Raw genomic sequence first — 8,732 nt, forward strand, 5'->3', positions numbered from 1 at the left:
TACTAGAACCTCCGGCTGAAGAATCTACTTTCATACTTAACTTGTCCATCTTCCTTGTCAAAGCATCAAACTTAGCATTAATCATATTCATGGCATCAAGCTCAAACATACCAGCTGGTTTCTTGATCTCATTCCTCTCACAACTCCATTGGTAGTTGTTATAAGCAATTTTATCAAGAGCAGAAAAAGCTTCATCTTCAGATTTCTCCATAAGGTCACCTCCAGAAGATGCATCAATTGTACTCCTAATAGCTGGTGAAACTCCATTATAAAAGTGTTGAACAAGCATCAACTTAGGAATCCCATGATGTGGACATCTCCTTTGCAAATCCTTGTACCTCTCCCATGCTTCATACAAGCTCTCATCATCTCTAGGTTTAAAAGAAGTCAGCTCATTTCTTAGCTTAGCTGTCTTGCTTGGTGGAAAATATTGAGCCAAAAATGCTTGAGAAAGTTCATCCCATGTTGTGATAGAACCCGGTGGCAAAGAATGTAACCACTCTCTAGCTCGGTCCTTCAGAGAAAAAGGAAATAATCTGAGTCGAATTGCATCATCAGAAACTCCATTTATCTTCAACATATCACTGATCTCAAGAAAGTGTGCGGATGCACATGTGGACTTTCACTTGGATTTCCTCCAAATTGTGCTTGTTGTACCATTTGTGCAGGCTTCAGTTCAAAATTATTAGCTTCTACCCTTGGTCTTGTGATACTTGGCATGAAATCTCCAATGTTAGGATAGGCATGATCCTTCACAGAGCGGTTGTTATTGTTGTTGTTGTTGTTGTCAGCCATTTCTTCTTGTAATTGCTCTTGCTCTTGTGCTCTTTCTTGTTGTTGTTGAGCTTTAATTTCAGCTTTTCTCCTCTTAGATTCTGCTCTTAAAGCTTTTGCTGTCTTCTCTATTTCTGGGTCAAAGAATAGATTGATCTCTTCACTTTTTGTCCTTCTCATAAAATAAAGCACCTGAAAAACAAAAATAAACAAATTCTCAAAGTAAAATGGTAAAAAGAAAATAAAATAAAATGCCCAAATTAACCAAACAAACAATTGTTCAATATCAAACAAAAATCAAATCCCCGGCAACGGCGCCAAAAACTTGATGTGACTAATCCGCAAGTATACGGGTCGTCTCAAGTAATAAAGTGATGAATCAAGTATCGTTCCCACGAGGATTTGCTGTTTGATTACTAAACTATGAATGAAGCGATTATTTGGGCTAATGATTAATGAATAAATGGTAAATGTAAATGAGCAAGGTAAATTGATTAATCCAATTGAAATGGGTAAAGAGCAAACAAATAAATTCTAATTCTAGCTCGCAATTAAACTAAAATTAACAATGGGTAATTTAAGCAAAAGTCTAATTATGGTAAAAGTGATTCCAGAGTTGGGGGTTTATGCATAAATTAATTGGGATTTGTCTTGGGCATTCCAATTTTTAAAAGAAAATAGAGTTTGAAGGAAATTGATTCTAAATCCCTTTGATATCTTTTTCAAGCAAATCAAAGCGTATTCTAAAATAACCAAACCTACTTTCGTATGTATTTGATTATTTTAAAACCCATTAAGTTTTGTAACCAATAATTAATTCCTCTTAAAGTCCTAGTTTATTTCTAAATCTAGGTGATTTTAAGTTCCAATCCTTGATTAACTATCAATGACTTTCACCTTTCGGTCCTTCAATCAAAGATTAACACAATACCCAATGGGTACCAACATTAGGCAAGTAAATCAAGCACACAAGGAAGGAATCAAAACTCATATTTATATAAAATAAGGAAATACCCAATCCAAATCCACAAATTAATCTAAAACATATTTCTCAACTCTGAAATCTAAAGAAATTACTCACTCATGATGGTATTTACAAGAAATATAGATGGAAAAATAAAGAAAAAACATGATAAAAGGACTGAAATGGGAAAACCCAGGTGGAAGAACCAAGGTCTCTGGTTTCTGGAGCTCCAAACTCGTGCAGCAGCTCCTCTTCCTAGAGAGAATGGCGTCTTCTCTCTCTCTTTCTATTCAATTTTTCCTTCCTTTTTGTTTTTCCTCCCCTTCCTCTTGTGGCAAAAATAAGGAAATGATGAATTTATATGGTCCCTAAAAGTTACCCTAAAAGTAAATAAAAGACAAGGAGTGGATAGGAAATGAGGTGTAAAATTATCCAAGTCAGCAGCACTATTCATGTTCTGGGCATTCTGCTTAGGGTTCGGCTTAACCCTAAGCAGCTTCTTAGCAATTTAGCCTCTGGTCGCCTTGCTATGCTAAGGTTAAGCAGACCTTCAGCAAATCTCGGCAGACTTATAGTAAAATGGACTTTTCTGCTCATGCTTAACTTGTGTTGCACCTTAAGCATTGCCGCTTTACCCTAAGCATGACCTTAAGCAAGGTCTCAAGCAAATTTCGGCTAGTTTGCTCTTTCAAGGCTTGATATCTTCAACTTTCCTCCATGCTTAAAGAATCCCAAATTTCTTCAAATCACTTCCTAATGCACTCATTGATCCTCAATTTGCCACAAAATCCTATCAAAAATAACAAAATTACGAAAAATCAAATATAAAGTCTCTAAAGTTAACAAATAAGATAAAATAAAGCTAGAAACATAAAATACACTAAGATATTAAGGCAAAATGGATGCAAAACTACCCTAAAATGCTTATATGAAATGAGTGTAACATGGGACTTATGTTCCCATCATAAGTAACATGAAAATGTTATTAAATACAACTAGCACATGATATGAAACTATAAATACCTAATAATATTAATTTGCCCAAAGTATACCTAGACTTATTTATATAGCATGGATCGATTGGTATACCAATTAGGGACTACAGATTACAGTACTGCCCATAGGAATAACCATTAGTAGACAATATATGTTTAAGATGGTTGTTCTACTAGCTTTATGCCTGTCCGTTGGCCATTGTGCCTAATTTTATTTCTGACTTTATGCCTATCCGCTAGCCTTGTGCCTGACATGACAGATGTATACATGTTAGACATACAGATATTTAACTCGTATACTCTCGTGTATCCAGTCTTTATAATTTGTTATAGGTTACTTGGGCACAGATATCAGTAATACATTTTAAATTTAAATAATTACATGAAGAGATCACAGATATGAGTAATAAGACTGAACATAGAATAAATGAACAGAAAATATCCTGATTAACTTAATTACTTCCAAAGTTCTATAAACATGTAAAAGACTATAAACTCATGAAATCTATATGTGACACCCCTTACCTATCTACAGTATAACTGAGCAAGATATGTCACACAGTGTACTAGAACACCATATTTTATCTCAATTATTTTTATCTTTTCTTAATTTATTTCTTTATGGTTATGAAGTGCAATTTGTGAAATTTAACTCATTTAAGTCATTTATTGAAATTATAAATTCATTTGAGGTTTCGAAAATTTTATAGAAAATCCAGCAAAGTACCGGCTAAAAATGGAGAAAACAGTTCTTCGGAACCTATGAAAAAAACTTCCAATACATTTTCAATCATTCTCAAACTCCATTATATCAACATAATCTCAATATTTCTCAACCATTTCTCAAAAATTCTTCTATTTGTCATTCATTTATTTCACATAATAATCATGTACAAATCATAAATAAATACTCAATTTTCATTTATAAACAAAAATTACAAATATTTGCATTAATACCAAAATATATTACATGAGTTTCAACTATACAAGAGAAAATAAAAGTTTAATTACAAAATACAAATAGTACAAAATACCAAAATGGGACCTAGTGTCCTACCAATGCACTGAAGTCTGAAAGATGACACGGACACTATGCAGAACTGTGAATAGCCTCACCCAGTCTTTGGTCTATTGGGCTCTCTATCAGTCTCTTCAGAACCTACGCGTGGCAAAAAGTAACACGCTAAGCAATAATGCTTAGTGGTGCCAATAATAAAATAAAAAGAACTAAAAGAAAATAATTACGCAGTGTATATGTTGATTTCTCATACAGACAAATTATTAGTAATTATTTGTTGTATTATTTATTTGGTATTTGTTATATCCATTATTTCATTAAATTTATCAACTTCCATTTTTGATTGCCCAAGTAACCTATACTGGATGATTAGACTGGATAAATGGGTAAACTGGCACTGAGTACCAAGTACCTCGGGCCATCACACCATCGGTCACATATGTATCTCCCGGTGTGCAACAGAACAGCTAATGAGTTGTAATAATTATTAGGCACAAGGCCAAGTATCACCATAATATCAAAATGGCTAAAAGCCATAAAATCACAGAATGACATAATGCCCTGTGCAGTACTGTTAACTGAACCCCATTAGCATGCCAACCTATCCAAACCAATCTTACTAGGTGTACTAGGGCACATTACAAAGTTATTGATTGAATTTTTAAGTTTCACATGTAAGGTTACTATTCATTTTACTATTTAGGTCAAATTATTGACTTTCCAATGCATAATAGTTACATGAGTCCTAATCACATAAATTTACCACATTTTGGTTCCCAAAAGTGTTAGCATTAGTTGCCAATCCATACTTCTAACTTATGGAGAATAAATCAAAATTTCAGTTTTTGGGTGCTATAGTTCACTGTTACATTAGGCCATTCTACAGTGAGAATTTGGCCAATTGTTCTAAATCAAAGTTGTTCTTTATTGTGTCTAGTTATATTTCACTTTTTGAATCACCCCATTTGGAGTTTTCTAGCTTAAGATATGCCATTTTGTGCAAGGCTGGCCGGATTGGTATCTACCCAGAAATTCTGGGCAGAATATCATTATGCCAGATTTGGTAGTTCAACTTTAGCCAATAATTTCATTTGGTTAAATCCAGAATTAGAGTTTGTGTTCAACATAAAAGTTATTCTAAATTGTCTAAGATTTTCATTGATATAAATTTCAGGTCAATTAGACTTTTCTACACTGAGTTATGACCAAATGAATTAACATTGTTCATTTGGTCATTTTGCCCAGGCAGAATATAAGTTACCCAGATGTGGTCAATTTTTAGGGCATCCTAAGTTTTCTTTCTGGATAGGGTTCCTTCATCAAAGTTGTGCCATTATGTGTCTAATTTTATGTCCAATTTGGCCTTGCACCAATTGAACCTACAAAACTCAAGTTATAGCTGCCCAAACTTGCTGGACTCACATTCAGTCCTGTAGGTCACTCAAGGCAGCATACCCAACCTCAAATCCTAAGCTACAATTCACTTCAATTCCTCATTATACTCAGCCAAATGGTCACTAATTGACCATTAGAACTTACATTCACCAATACATGAGCAAAATCCAAATTTTGTGCCCCAAACCCTAACTCCAACAACTATAATTCTTCATACACACACAATTAATGCATTAATCCATAAAATTCATGTTCAATTGCTTCCATTTACAACTATAATTCAATTTTATCCTTGATACCCTAAGGTACCATAAGGCTGCCAAAATTAGAGGGGTACATAACTTATGATTTTCTTTTCAATTTCTTGTAATTCCTAATCTAAATCAAATCCTTACACATATATTGAGAGAAAAGAAGAGAGATTAGTCACTAACCTTGTGAGCAGAATTTTTTCACTCCAAATTTCTTAACTTTCTTTGGCTTTCTTGGCAACCAAACACCTTCCCAAGTGGTATAGACAAGTTTTAATGAAGGAGGTTTAGGGTTTTGTGGAGGGAAATCAATGAAAATTAAGAGAGAATGAAGAAATTTTTCATAGAAGAGAGAGATGAGAGATTTTCGGCCATAAGAAGGAAATGAGGAAGATCGCTGTTTGGTTTTGTTTTTATCTCATTTTTATTTCATTTTTATCCCTTTATTTAATTTTTCAAATTGTGATTGGGTGTTGCTTTTTAATTGCATCATGCTTAGGTCATAAATCTAATTTAATTTCAATTTATTTTCTCATTTCTTTTACTAATTTCTAATTAAATATTTAGTAATATTTATTCATATTTTATATCATAATAATTTTTTATTTAACTGGGCAAGTTGGCCAAAAGTCATCTCTAAAGACGAAATGACCAAAATGCCCTCAGTTTGGCTTAAAGAGCCAAAATCGTCTGTGCTGATTTCAAAAATTTTCTAAGTATTTTCTTGGCATTCTAATGCCATCAAAACCTCAATGACTCTTTTCTGGAGTCTCAAAAATTATTTCATGAATTTTCTCTTGGGTTTAGAGCTCCTAGCTGCGATGACCGCAACTTCCCACTAGGTTGCCCATCGCTAGGGCACCGGCTCATTTAACTTGGTTGTATTTTATTTCTAAGATTTTTCCTAAATTTTTCTTATTATTATTTGAGTTAATTATGACTCCTCACTTTAGTAATGATATTTTTCCAGACGTTCTAGCTGTCCGGACCGGCACCAGTCACCTGAACAGTAGAATGTATTGAATTGCTACAGTGAGGGTATTACACTATATTTCTTTATAAAGTTATACGTGGAATAAATATTTCATTTATTTAGTTATTTTTATTTCAAATTATTGCACCACTAAGTAGAAATGCTTAGCGCGATGGATTGTTTCCTCGCGTAGATACAGAAGACTACCACCACTACCAGCAGTAGCAGTAGAGCGCGGATAGAGAGATGATCAGATCTGCTAGAGTGTCGGTCACCTCATCAGTCATTTTGGTAGGGCTCATGTATATTTAGGTTTTTGCATTTTGGTTATTGTACGTAAGTAAACTATGTACATCATTTTGTGAATGTAAATAAATTATAAATTATTTTATACAAATTTTATATGAATGTATGAAGTTTATATGAATGAAATGAATTTATTTCCTTGAAAAATTATATGAGTTATAATATGATATAATGCATGAAAATTGATATAAGCAACGAGATGATATATGAGAATATAAAATAGATATAAAATGTTTTTAATAGGTAACAGTGGAACCTACCATGCACTGAATAAAATAAAAGAGACTCTATCTGGATCTCCATAAAAATGAAATGGAATAAAGAAAAAAAAAATTTCTACATGTAAGATAATATAATTAAATAGACATTAAATTAATATTGTACACGACAAGACAAGATAGGGTGCTCCGGCACCGAATGTAGCACACCTTGCTTGACTACACTATAGACGGGTGAGGGATATTACAGTAAAGTTAAGGGTTGAACTCAACACCTTTAGACAAAAGGAAGGTGAATCACTCTATGACGCATGGGAGAGGTATAAAGACCTACAGAGGGAATATCCACACCATGGCATAGAGGATTGGCTCCTAGTTCAGAATTTTACAATGGGCTAATACCCTCTACAAGGAGCACAGTAGGTTCAGCTGCAGAAGGTGATCTAATAGAGAAAACGGTAACACAAGCACTTAAACTTCTGGAGAGGGTCGCGTATCATAACTACGAGTGGTCAAATGAAAGGGGGAACACAAGGAGAATAGTAGGGATCCTAGAAGTGGATTCCCTAAGCATGATAAATGCTCAATTTTATCAGCTCACAAAGAGGCTCAACAGAATGCAAGCTAACACTGTGGGAACAAGCAACCAACACTGCAACAACATGACTTCAAAATGTTACGACTTCAATAAACCCACGTGAATAACGGAGGGAACTTCAACTAGAGGCAGCTTAACAATCTATACTCAAATACTTACAACCTTGGATGGAGGAACTATCCAAATTTCTCATGGTCAAATTCTTAGAATCAGCTAATGAACAAACAACAAGGGCACAGACCACCAGCAACCCCCTGGATTTTAGAGCAGAGGTCAAAACTTTGCACAATCACCACCACTTCCTCAACCTCAATAGCCTAAATCAAAGTTAACTATGGAATCCATGATGGAGGGTTGCTAGCAAAATGAAATGATCAAGCAGCTAGCTTCCAGAATGGACCAACTTGCCACCCACAACAAGATGCTCGATAATCAAATTACTCAGCAGGAAGTTCTTCAAGCAAGACTGCTGGTAAATTGCCTAGTCAACCAGAGATGAACTCAAAGGAGCATTGTAAGGCAGTTACATTCAGGAGTGGAAGAGTTCTAGAACAATCAGAAGAAAATCCAACCGAGAAAACCTCTGATAAACTTGAAAGCCAAATAGAGGAGAAAGAGGAAGAAGCCAAAAAGGATCAAGAAAAGGAAGCAAAGAAGAAAAAAAAGCTACTGGAGCCATATCAGCCTCCTCTACCTTTTCCTCAGAGATTCTAGAAAGCCAAATTGGATAAGCAGTTTGGGAAGTTTTTAGAAGTTTTACAGAAACTCTACATCAACATTCCCTTCACTGAAGCACTTTCTCAGATGCCATCCTATACCAAATTCCTTAAGGAAATTTTGTCAAAGAAAAGAAAGCTGGAAGACTATGAGACTATTGCTCTCACAAAGGAATGCAATGCCATACTATAAAATAAACTGCCAGCAAAGCTGAAGGATCCAGGAAGCTTCTCTATACCTTGTCTCATCAGTAATATGAAAATAGACAAGGCCCTCTGTGATTTAGGAGCAAGTGTAAGTCTAATGCCTTTATCAATATGTCAAAAGCTAGAGGTCGGAGAACTTAAACCCATAACGATCTCACTATAATTGGCTGATCGGTCTATTAAATATCCTGTGGGCACTCTAGAGAACATCCCTATCAAGGTGGGCAAATTTTTCATCCCAGTTGACTTTGTTATCTTGGAAATGGAAGAGGATGTCCAAATCCCTATCATCTTAGGAAGACCTTTCTTGGCAACCT

At 34.7% G+C, this 8,732-nt stretch overlaps 2 non-coding genes across 2 annotated transcripts; one reads left to right on the plus strand and one right to left on the minus strand.

Moving 5' to 3' along the window:
- The first annotated feature begins 299 nt into the window (after nucleotides 1-299).
- LOC131181040 (small nucleolar RNA R71) lies at nucleotides 300-406 on the plus strand. Its single transcript, XR_009149667.1, has one exon. It is a non-coding gene; the product is annotated as a small nucleolar RNA R71 (small nucleolar RNA).
- Nucleotides 407-7,146: 6,740 nt separating this feature from the next.
- LOC131181266 (small nucleolar RNA R71) lies at nucleotides 7,147-7,253 on the minus strand. Its single transcript, XR_009149892.1, has one exon. It is a non-coding gene; the product is annotated as a small nucleolar RNA R71 (small nucleolar RNA).
- Between the last annotated feature and the right edge of the window lie 1,479 nt (nucleotides 7,254-8,732).

This window comes from Hevea brasiliensis, chromosome 6, assembly GCF_030052815.1.
Source record: "Hevea brasiliensis isolate MT/VB/25A 57/8 chromosome 6, ASM3005281v1, whole genome shotgun sequence".
NCBI classification, from domain to species: Eukaryota; Viridiplantae; Streptophyta; class Magnoliopsida; order Malpighiales; family Euphorbiaceae; genus Hevea; species Hevea brasiliensis.